The 12,298-nt window shown below is 49.7% G+C and overlaps 1 non-coding gene across 1 annotated transcript; it reads right to left on the reverse strand.

Moving 5' to 3' along the window:
* Positions 1-2,006: 2,006 nt before the first annotated feature.
* On the reverse strand, positions 2,007-2,109 carry LOC114007660 (U6 spliceosomal RNA). Its single transcript, XR_003549249.1, has one exon. It is a non-coding gene; the product is annotated as a U6 spliceosomal RNA (small nuclear RNA).
* Positions 2,110-12,298: the final 10,189 nt, after the last annotated feature.

Raw genomic sequence — 12,298 nt, forward strand, 5'->3', positions numbered from 1 at the left:
CGTCCTTTCGGGATTTGGGACATGTATGTACACGTTTGCACACACATGCACACACCTGGCGTGTGGTTTTTTCAAACCACTGGGTCCAGGGCTCCAACCCTGCAGTGGGCCACGTGGGACCCAGTCTCGACAACCACACCGCCAGCTGGTCCTTCGTTTTGTGGGAGGGAGGGGTGTTTCTTTGCCAAAGCGGGAGAAGGCACCCCAACTGGGAGTGCTCACACCACAGTGCCATCTCCAGTTCTCCCTCCTGTGGGGGTCCAGGGCATCCGCATGCACCCGGTGTGATGACAAGTCACAAGGTCGACTGGATCCGCAGCAGGCCGGATGGGCTCTGGCTCCCCGGTTCTAACCAGGTTACGGGGCCAGCCTTAAAAAAATCATCCTAGTCCATCCTCTGCTTTCCGGCTGACGCCTCATTTCTCTGCCCCCTTCAAAATTCCCAAAAGTTGCTTCTATTCACGTCTCCAATGCCTCTCCCTGCTTATGTGTCCCCCTCCCCAACTTTGGAGTTCTCCCGACTCTGCCCAGCCTGCCCTTGTCAAGGAAGCCGTGCCCCCAGCTGTGGTTACTCCCGGGCTGGTGCTCCCCTCCTCCGCCTCGACCTTGAGAAAGGTGCCTGTGCGTGTGGGAGAGGGCGGAGGGGCACGGATGATGGAGCGGCTTTTCCTCTCCCTCTCCCCGGAGTGTGTGCACCTCATAGGGGATTGGCTTGGATTTTCCTTGTAATCATTAAGAGGTAATTTGTGATTAAAAACCTCCCTGCAAAGAACATACCAACACAGATGGTTTCATAGGCGAGTTTCACCAAGCTGTCGAGGAACAGATTATTCTGACCGTAAAGAACAAGTTCTCCCAGAACAGAAAAGGCGAGAACATTCCGCAGCTCATGTCCAGCGTCAGCTGTCAGCAAAGCCCCAAAGCCCAGAAATGGCTGTGTGAAAAAAGAAAGGCAGGTCTCGTCAGGTAGGTAGAAGCAATTAGAAGGCAGTAAGGATAAAATTAATGCAGAAATGCCTACAAATAGCATACCATATCTGTCATGACCAAGCTGAGTTTATCCCAGGAATACAAAGGTGAATTATGTTAGAAACTCCTTATACAGGGCAGGCCTCAGCCTAGCAGTTAAGGGAGCTGGATTTTGAATGGCTGACCATGGGTTTCGATCCTGGCCCTGGCAACTTGAAAACCATGCCAGGCACAATGTGTGCAGCTCACAACATCCCAACAGGATGGAGAAATGGAAGAGAAGGAATCGGCATGGCTGTCCCTGCTGGGGGCTGCTTTCTCCCTCTGGGGAGCACGTGTGCCCTTTGGTACTCACATTTTTGTTTTCACTGCAGGGTACATGCACTGGGAGGTGGGCTTCCTGGTGTCTTGATCTCAGACTGCCCAGCCACCGAAACTATGAGAAATCCATTTATTTGTAAATTGCCCATCTGTGATATTTCGTTTTAGTGGCAGGAATGGACTAAGACACCCTCCAAAATGTCCTTGTGCCTCTTGGTAATCCTTTCTTTCGAGCCCTCACACAGGGCACTGCTGATCTGCTGTCACTATAGTTTCCGTTTTCTAGACTTCTCTTCAAATGGAACCATACAGTATATACTTTTTGTTGCTAGAAGGTGTGTGTGCTCCGAAGAGATGGAGAGGGAGGAAGCACCATCTACTGGGGCGTGGTCCTGCCGCAGTCCCTCCTCCATTTCCCCATCCTGTTGAGCGTTGGGGCTTGCACACATGATCAACCGATGTTTTTCTTTCTTCCTTTTTAAAGATTTGTTTAATTGTATTATTATTTACTTTTTAATTTTACCAGAGAGAGACAGAGAGTGAGAAAGCACTTGCCCCTATGGGACCTGACTCCCCTGATCACCAGGTCCCAGGGCTGCCCCATTCAGTATGGACTTTTGTAAAACCTAGTTTGTACTTAGCAAAGTGATAATGATTACTTATTAGACTTCAGATTATTAGGTCTGTTGGAACCATCCTCCTGGCTTGGCTGAAAGAAAAATATGGAACGCTTCACAAATCTGTGTGTCATCCTTGCTCAGGGGTCTCGCTAATCTCTGTATCATTCCAATTTTAGTATAGATGCTGCAAGGTGAGCACACAAAATTATTTTTAAATTCGGGGGACCAGCAGTTAGCGTAATGGCTATGTCGCTGGACTCCCACATAGTCAACTGTGGTTCAAGTCCCAGACCCGGTGGCTTAAACTCACACCGGGTGCGTGTGTGCATGCCCAAGATTCCGAGAGGAGAATGGAGAAGGAATTGCGGCATGGCCATCCCCCCTGGGGGGTGATTTCTCACTTTCTGTCTGTCTCTCTCTGGCGAACGCACATGCCATATAGCAAAAACCTCTCCAAAAAAAAGAAAAGAAAAAAAAATTTTAAATTCACCCATGCTGTCGGGTATATCAACATTCCTTTTTATTTTATAATTATAATTAAAAAAATTGTTTTCCTTGTGTTCATGTTGGCATATGTGAGCACTCGTGGGAGAGGAGAGAGGCGGCCACCTTCTTAGGTCTGGTCACTCTAGCAACGCCTTCCTTTAATTCCCTAGACCTTCTACATGGAGGGTGCAAATCTGGAGTGCTTTGGGCTGACTGGGATGGAGATTTTGATCACAGGTGCCATGTGGGGGATAACCTCTTCTTACATTTTTTTTGGGGGGGAGGGCTATAGTATATGTGCACTCACCAGAGAGAGACAGAGAGAGGGTGAGAAATCACCCTGCAGTGAGGATAACCACTTTACAACTCCTTCTCCATTCTCCTCTTGGGATCCTGGGCACGCACACACACGTGCCCGATGTGAGTTTAAGCCACTGGGTCTGAGACTCGAACTGCGGTGGACTACGTGGGAGTCCAGCGACAGCCATTACACCATCTGCTGGTTCCCAGCACCTTATCTTAAGCAGTGCATTGTACTACACCACCAGCCAGCCCCTGCCTCCTGCTGAGGGGCGGCCCATTGCTTTATCACACAGTATCCATTCATCCCTAGGGAGGGGCACTGGGGGTTTCCCAGTTCTCAACTACTCTAAATAAGGTTGAACATTCATGTGCAAGGCTGCGTGTGGGCTGTGCTTTCATTTCTGCTGGGTTTGCTAACTCTGCTTAATTTCTTTTAAGATCAAATCAGATGGACCAGCAGTTAGCATAATGGCTATGTCGCTGGACTCCCACGTAGTCGACTGTGGTTCGTGTCCTGGACCCGGTGGCTTAAAACTCACGCCGGGCGCGTGTGTGTGCATGCCCAAGATCCCAAGAGAATGGAGGAGAAGGGATTGTGGCATGGCCATCCCCCCTGGGGGGTGATTTCTTACTTTCTGTCTCTATGGCTGGGGGGGGCACAAGCCCCATAGCCAAAACCTCTTCCAAAAAAAAAAAAAAAAAAAAAGATCAACTCAGAGAGACAGGTGCTCTCAGCAGGGTCTTCATGCCGTGCCCCAGCCCAGCCCCACCCTGCCCGGGCCATGGGCGTGCACAAACCTGGCACGTTCAGGGGCCCTCCGGTTCCCACATGGTTGACCTCACTTGAGTGTTTACAGACTGGCAGGCTGGTTCCCAAAGCAGCTGCACGGTTCACCTTCTACCTGCAGCGCATGAGGCTTCAGCCCCTCCACGTCCTGCCAACACTTTTGTTTTCTGGTTTTATTATTATTTTTGTATCAGTACAAAAATATATAGTGGGATGGGCCAGCAGGTAGTGTGGTGGTTAAGGGTGCTGGACTCCCACATGGCTGATGGTGGTTCGAGTCCTGGACCTGGACCTGGCAGCTTGCTTTCTCACCTCTCTCTCCTCTCTCACTGTTTCTCTTTGACCAAATTAAAATAAATAAAAAAATTAAAGTTCAATAAAATGATATATATATGTGTGTGTGTGTGTATATATATAGAGAGAGAGAGAGAAAGAAAGAGAAACCTGAACGATCATGATCCGTGTCCCTCAGGACATGCTTATTGAGGTCACAGGACATCAACTAACTTGATATTCATTTCTTTAAGTCAGTGCACATTCCCATGTCTCCAAAGAGACGATAGAGCAGGGTGTGTATGAAGAAGCCTCGCTCGAAGCCCCGCCTCGCTCTGCTCTTTCCCCGCTAGGTAAATGCTCACTGTAACTTAAAAAACGTCCCTTCCATTGTTCTATTTGGAAATATGAGCAGGCGGTTTTGTCTCTCCTGTCTTCTGGGATGCCTTTGTGTATCATCAAACCTGTAAAGCCTACTGGTGCCTTCACTTTAGAAATACATCCTGGGGGAAACCAGCAGTTAGCGTAATGGCTATGTCGCTGGACTCCCACATAGTCGACCGCGGTTCACGTCCCGGACCCGGTGGCTTAAAACTCACGCCGGGCGCGTGTGCGTGCGTGCCCAAGATCCCGAGAGGAGAATGGAGGAGAAGGGATTGCGGCGTGACCATCCCCCCTGGGGGGTGATTTCTCGCTTTCTGTCTCTATGTCGCTCTCTGTCTGTCTGGCGAGCGCACGTGCCCTACAATGAAAATCTCTCCAAAAAAAAGAAATACATCCTGGGGAGGGACCAGCAGGTGGCGTGGTGGTTAAGGTGCTGGACTTACACATGGCTAACCATGGTTTGAGTCCTGGACCTGGTGGCTTGCTCTCTCACTTTTCCTCTGTGTGTGTCTCTCTCTGGTCAAATTAAAAGAAAGGAATGAATAAGTAAAGATTCCTTTTTAAAAAAGAAAGAACTGCATCCTGGAGTGACACGATAGCAGGGCAGAGTGCTCTCCTTCCTTTCTACAGTCTGTTTTGATCTACGGGGGGAGCATGCTGCAATGCATTCCACTGTGCATTCAGTGTTTGGGTTTTTGTCTTTATTTCTTCTGAGAAAGAAAGAGAAAAACAGAACCCATTTCTTCTGAGAGAGAGAGAGAGAACCCCCAACAGCCCTGTTGCGATCAGTCCCAGCCTTCAGCCAGCACCTGACCCTGAGCAGATGGGCCACGCGTGCTCTGGGGGGTTCTGGACTTGAACTAGGAAACTTTCCAGGTGCGAGTCTGTCACAGAGCATTCTGTTTTGTCTTAGGTTTTTGCTACAGGGTACATGCACTGGCTAGAGACAGGGGAAGTGAGAAATCACCCTGCTGGGAATGGCCATGCCGTGGTCCTTCTCCACTCTCAGGACTTTGAGCATGCAGGCACACACACCCGGTGTCATTTTCAAGCCTCTGGGTCTGGGACATGGCACAGCTGGCCATGTGGATCCGGCCTTCTGACCGCCATGCCACTGGCTGGCCTGAGGTCCACAATCTTGCTCTTAATAATAGAAATGCAGAATGAAAACAACTAAGATAGCAGTTCTCGCCCCTCATTAGCAAAAACCCGACTCCCTGCACTGGAGGCTGAGAGAGGGCAGTAACCACAGACATTGCCAGGGAGTTGCAGAAGGACCTTCCCGGAGTTCCAGCAGCTCCGGCGGTGGCAGGAGCGATAGGGTTTATCCGCTGAACTCCGCAAAGGTTCTAGGCACCTCGCGGCCTCATCAGGCACCCAGCACGCACCCTGTCCGCAGTCAAGATGCCCAAGAGGAAGGTCAGCTCAGCCGAGGGGGCGGCCAAGGAAGAGCCCAAGAGGAGATCATGGAGATCGGCGAGATCGGTGAGGTTGTTGGCTAAATCTCCTGCAAAAGTGGAGATGAAGCCAAAAAAGGCGGCAGGGAAGGATAAATCTTCAGACAAAAGAGTTCAAACAAAAGGGAAAAGGGGAACAAAGGGGAAACAGGCTGAAGTGGCCAACCGAGACACTAAAGATTTACCTGCAGAAAATGGAGAAACAAAATGAGGAGAGTCCACCCTCTGAGGAAGCAGGCGCGAAAGAAGTCAAGTCTGAGTAATGTCATATCCCATGTCTCATCAGTGGTCCCTGACTCCCTTGTACAATCCAGAGGAATATTTTTATCAACTACTTTGTAAATGCAAGTTTTTAAGTAGTTCTAGAAACATTTTTAAGGAGAGAAGCCCACCTCATCTAATTTTTAAGTGTAAATGCTTTTTTTAAGAGGTGAAATCATGTACTGGTTGTTTATTTTTCAGTACAACCAGGAAATAGTGGGATATTGACTTATAGGAGGCTTCGACTCTCTTACGTGTCAGCTTAACATTCCATAGGTGGGGGCGGGCGGGTAGTTTTTATATCCTGAATACAAAGCATACTAAATGGCAGTTTGGAGTCACAGTCATACATTTAATGTGTCTTGAATATTTTAAATGACTTCTATTATGTTTTTTAGTAGTATTGTTTCCTAAAGAAAAACCACTCTTTGATTGTTGCGCTCCCTGTCAGAACTGTGTGCACTCTGTAACATCTTTGGTCGTGGTAGTCCAGTTTTCCTAATAATTCTGTTAATGTGCCGTGAAAGATTGGAAATTTGAAGTATGCAGTCTGTATGATACTAAATTGCGATTTGGTGGGACTTACATAACAGCTTTCAACATCTGAAGACAGTGGTTCTTGATATCCTCTTAAGGAAAATTTGCCTACACATGTGAAGCTGGAACATCACTGGAATAACTTAAAAGGAATCCCTATACTTGGTTTTTTAAATTTATGGTACGTATGCTAAGAATTGGGTACAAATTGAAATGTCTGTACTGGTCCTTGACACAACCAATAAATCTCAATTACAAAACTGTAAAAGAAAAAAGAAAAGAAAAAAAGAAGGACGTCCCAAGCACTGTGCCTTTACCCTCTGAGTGTGCACCCCCCCAGAGCACCTCCCAAGCACACAACCCCCCACCCTGTGGTAAATGCCTGCGATGAAGAGCTTCACAGCCATCCTGGGTGGGTTCTTTCTGTCCCTGCCCTCAGGGTTTGGAGGTCATCCTCCGGACCCCTGCTGCGCTCCTTGTCAGACCCTCTCAGTCCACCCGGTGGCCTGGGCAGGCCCCAGCCAGCTCTGCACAGGGGCAGTAGGGCAGACTACATAGTCCTGTGCTGGAGGCTGGGCAGGCGGCGTGGCCAGCCCTCTGCTGCTCCAGGACGGTTCTCAGACGCCGGACAGGGCTCGTCAAGCTCAGAACGCCCCTGGACCAGTAGCCACTGGGGCAGCAGAGCAGTGCCGGCTCTCCTTCCCGCCTCCCCGCGCCCTTCCCACCGGCCAGATCTCCTTCCTGCATCCCTGCGCCCTTTCCAGTCAGCTGCCCAGTCCGCTCTCCGGAGAAGCAGCCAAGGCCCACGGGAAAGAGGCACTTACTCAAAATACTAAGAATTTGGGACCCTGTGGAGTTATGTTTAGTATTTAAAGAGCAGGGTTTAAAAGAAAGGCAGGGACCAGCAGATGGCGTAGTGGTTACGTCGCTGGACTCCCACCTAGTGACTGTTGACTAAGTCTCCATCCGGCCACATGAAACTTGGGCCAGGCAAGGCGTGTGTGCATGCGTGCCCAAGATCCCTAGAGGAGACTGGAAGAGAAGGGACTGCGGCCTGGCCAACTCCCTGCGGGGTGATTTCTGTCTGTCTCTCCCACAAGTGCAAGTGCTTCTCTCAGGAGAAAAAAAAGGCAAAGCCCTTCCCTGCCTCTGCCCTCCCCCTTCCAGGCTGCTGCAGCCCAGCTCCCAGCAGGTGGTTGGCTCCCCCAGCCCTGGGTTGGAAGGCATCCTCCCGGCTTACAGGCCACCTGGACTCCGGCTTGTCCTGGGGCCTGACTACACTTTATCTTTTGTATTGGCCTGGGGTCAGAGGGATGTCCAGCAGCTGGTGTAGTGGTTGGGGCACTGGGGCTCCCACAGGGGCTGGTCTCGGCTCCTGTCCCTGGTGGCTTGGAAATCATGCTGGGCACCTGTGTGTGCTTGCCCAAAATCCCAGGAGAAGGGGTTGCCGCATGGCCATTTCCATCGGGTGATTTCTCACGTTCCCTTTCACTGTCTCTCAGTCTCTCTGGAGAGTTTGTGCCCTATAACAAAAACCTTCAAAAAAAAAAAAAAAGGAAATCTTACATTACTCAGACTCGTTGACCCAGTGAAAACTCAATTCTAGGGGCCAGCAGGTGGCACGGTGGTTGGGGCACTGGACTCTCACATGGCCAGCCACTGTTCAAACCCCAGACTGGGCAGCTTGCTTTCTCTTTCTCTCTCCAGTCAAGTTGAAAAATAAAATAATGACCATAATAAATAGAGTTAAATAAATAATTATTAAAAAAACACCTCAATTCTATGGGCCAGCTAGGTGGCATAATAGTTGAGGTGACTGGATCCCACATGGTCAGCTATGCGGTTTGAATCCTGGACCTGATGGCTTGAAAAACACGCCGGGCAGGTGCGCAGTTCAGTCCAAAACCCCAAGAGGAGAATGAAGGAAAAGGGATTGCTGGGGCCATTCCTCACTTTTCCTTCCTCTTTATGCCTCTCTCCAACAAACTAACGTCACCTATAGCAAACTAAAAAGTAAGTAAAAATAAAATCCTTGCTAAAAAAACCCTTTAAAATGAAATAAAATTATTTAACCAGTTCTAATTGTATTGCCTATCTAGACCCTACAGAACAATTTTTTTTAAAGAATCAGAGTGTTTTATTATTTTTTAAGAGGTTTTTGCCTTAATGCAATGTGCACTCACCAGAGAGAGAGAGAGACAGAGACAGAGGAAAAATGAGAAATCATCCCCTGGGAGGATGGCCTGCTGCAATCCCTTCTCCTCTGTCCTCCCAGGATCTTGGGCACACTAGCATACACGCAAGACGTGAGTTTCAAGCCACCAGGTCCAGAACTTGCACTGTGGTTGGCCATGTGGGAGTCCAGCAATGTATCTGCTACACCATCTGCTGGTCCCAAGACCCTGCAAAACAATATCGAAGGGGCTAGCAAGTGGCCAGGTACTGGACAGCCACATGACCGACTGCAGTTCGAGTCCTGGACCTGGCAGCTTTCTTTCTTACTTTCCCTCTCTCTCTTTGGTGAGCCCTCCTCCCCCCAGGGTATGATTTCTGCTTTCTGTCTCTCTGTCTCTCTTTCTGGTGAGTGCGCGCACCATATAGCAAAAACCTCTATGCCCCCCCCAAATTTCTTAGTAAGATGAAATAAATGTTAAACAGTAGTATACGTCCTGCTTTGTTCTGTTTTAGTGGAAACAACTTGAGTATTTTGCTTTATACTTTTGGGTGTTAGTAAATACAGCTACATTTAAGTATTTTCTTTCTTTTTTTAAGTTTTGTTGTATGATGTGTGCTTCCCTGAGAGAGTGAGAAAGAGAGAAGGTGAGAAATGACCCCCTGGGGGGATGGCCACGCCACAGTCCCTTCTACGTTCTCTTCTTGGGATTTTGGGCATGCACACATACAAGCCTGACATATCTTTCAAGCCACTAGGTCTGGGACTTTAACTGTGTTTCGGCCGAGCGGGATGCAGGCACCTTAACCACCTCCCCCCTGCTGGCCCTTTTCTAGTATTCATGGATACAGTTTCATAATTTTTCTTTTTGTGAGGAAGTGACCCCCCACTTTAAATTTCCTGGAATAAACCGTGTGTTTGATTCTCGATTCTTATCTCTACCATGTGGTAGTCCAGCGATGTAACTATTCCGCCATCTGCTGGACCCACCAGTTCATTATGTTGCATTCTAAGAAGTATTTCATTTGCCTGCCTTCCTCTTCTCCACTCCAGCCTGCACTCTACCTCGACCGCCCTTGCTTAAAACATAGAGCATTTGGGGACTAGCAGGTGGCATGGTGGTTAAGAGTGCTCGATTCTCACATGATCAAACGCATTTCAAGTCTTGGACCTGGAGGCTTGCTCTCTCATTTTCTCTCTCTCTCTGCCTGATCAAACTAAAAAATAATAACAAGTAAAGTTAAATAATTAGAAATAAAAGCCTAGGGCACTTCACATTGTGAAGTCCAGGCTTGGGCTCCTCCTTTCCCTCTGAGTCTCCTCACCAGGATGTGACACCGCTGACCACACTCTCCCACCTGAGACCTGTCCTTTCCTCTCCAGGCAAGGTTTCTCTCACCTTCCTTCCTTCCTTTCTTTCTTTTTTGGAGAGGTTTTCGCTATAGGGCGCGTGTGCTCGCCAGACAGACAGAGACACAGAGACAGAAAGCGAGCGATGCTCCCCCCCGGGGGGGGGGATGGTCACGCCACAATCCCTTCTCCTCCATTCTCCTCTTGGGATCTTGGGCACGCACGCACACGCGCCCGGCGTTGAGTTTTAAGCCACTGGGTCCAGGATGCGAACCGCGGTCAACTACGTGGGAGTCCAGCGACATAGCGTAATGCGCTAACTGCTGGTTCCCTCACCTTTCTTTCTTTAAAGAATTTTACATTTAATTTATTATTATTGTTGTTTTTAGATTTGCTATAGGGCACATGTGCTCCACAGAAAGGGAGAGAGAGGGAAAGGGGAAAGCAAGGCACCGGGTCTGGGACTCAAACCGCAGTTGACCATGTGGAAGTCCAGCGCCTTCACCCCCACGCCACCTGCTGGCCCTTCCCACCTCTTTGACCACTCCTCAGCCTCTTTTGTAACTTCCCACCTTCGGCATTCATCTTTCATCGAGGCACCTGCCCATCCAGAAGATCTGGAGCGCACCGTGCCTGGTAGGGATCCCAGAGGGCCTAACCTGAATGTGACCACCCTCCCTGGGGGGTGCTTTGTCATGCCTGCCCCTCCCCCCTCCTGCTCCAACAAGCATAAAAGACAAAGAAACAAAATCTTTCTAACCAGCCTGTGGGGTGATGGTTAAGGTGACTGCATGGTTCAAGTCCCTGACCTGGTGGCTTGAGACATGCTGGTATGTGTGTGTATCCATGCCCCAAGTCTTGAAAGGACGAAGAAACGGAAAAGGGATTGTATGAGCATTCCCCATGGGGGTTACTCCCGGCTCTCTCATGCCAGTGCTAGCGCCCTCTGGAAAACAGAAAGAATGAAGGATTTTAAAAAGACGAAGAAAATTCTTTTCATTCTGATATGAAAGATCACCTTCTTGAACACCAGTTTTTCACCTGCCAGGAGGCGAGTGCACTAAGCAGAGGAATGGGGGAGGGAGAAGGCTGCCTAGTGGGTGTGGTCATGCTACAGTCCCTAACGTGTGACTTTGTTGGGATTTCGGGCACGCCCATTCGGGCACCTGGCACATTTTTCAAGCCACACGAACCATGGTTCAAACTGTGCAGTTAGCCATGTGGGATCTGGGGCTGACCCGGAACCTTGGTATCCCTTGGACCCTAGCAATATCTAGATGTTGCTCTACTGAGCAGTTTTTCTGTGTCAGTGTCATTTTTTTGGTCAGAGAGCACGAGTTCACTGGAGAGAGGCAGTGAGAGACAGGCATTTCCCACAGGGCATGGTCACACCAGATCCTTTCTGCCCCATTTCTCCCTGCTTTAGGGGCTTGGGGTACACACAGGGGCCGGGAATGTTTTACCAAGCCTCCAGGTCTGGGGCTAAGACCATGCAGTTAGCTACATGGGGCCGTCACCTTGACCACCATGCCAACTGATGGCCTAGGCTTTTTTTTTTTTTTTCTTTTTTTAATATCTATGTACTTAGGCATTTATTCTGATTTTTAAGCCACTGTGTCTGGGACTTGAGCCGCAGTAGGCCATGTGAGAGCCAGTGCCCTAACCACTAAACCACCTGCAGGGCCCAGGATGATTATTTTTTTTTGGAGAGGTTTTTGCTATAGGGCACGTGGGCACCCCACAAAGCCAGAGAGAGACAGAGAGACAGAAAGCAAGAAATCACCCCCCAGGGGGGATGGTGACGCTGCAATCCCTTCTCCATTCTCCTCTAAGGATCTTGGGCACGCACGCACACGCACCTGGCTGAGTTTAAGCCACCGGGTCCGGGACTCGAACTGCAGTCCACTTACATGGGAGACCAGCGACATAGCTATTACGGCAACTGCTGGTTCCGATTTTATTTTTTTTTCCTTGATGAGCTACAAGGGGTCAAGGTTTTGCCCTCATTTATTCAGAAACCAGTGTTCTAGGTCCTCTTAAAAAGAGGAGCTCTCAAATGCTGCGTATTACTGAGGGGGAAGGTGCCAGTGCAGTGTCCTGGAAGGGGTGGCCAACAATCGCTCACAAATACACCTCGCGCCCAGCTCCGTTGTAGCAGAGGCACGGGCTGTCCCTGTGCCCCCGCACGGTCAGCACTGTTCCTGTAGGTCCCGCTGCTACTGTGCCCCTGCGGAGGCCGGGCAGGCCCTCCGAACTCGGGTGCACGCGGGAGTTCAGCCCTGCCTCCCGCGGGCCGCCGGCTTTGCTTTGGCGTCCCCGTCCCCGGGGTGTTCTCCAACCTCGTCAAATCTGGGTGGGAAGCGGCTTCGCTCACGAC

The sequence above is a fragment of the Tupaia chinensis genome, unplaced genomic scaffold (assembly GCF_000334495.1).
Source record: "Tupaia chinensis unplaced genomic scaffold, TupChi_1.0 Scaffold000214_1, whole genome shotgun sequence".
Lineage (NCBI taxonomy): Eukaryota > Metazoa > Chordata > Mammalia > Scandentia > Tupaiidae > Tupaia > Tupaia belangeri.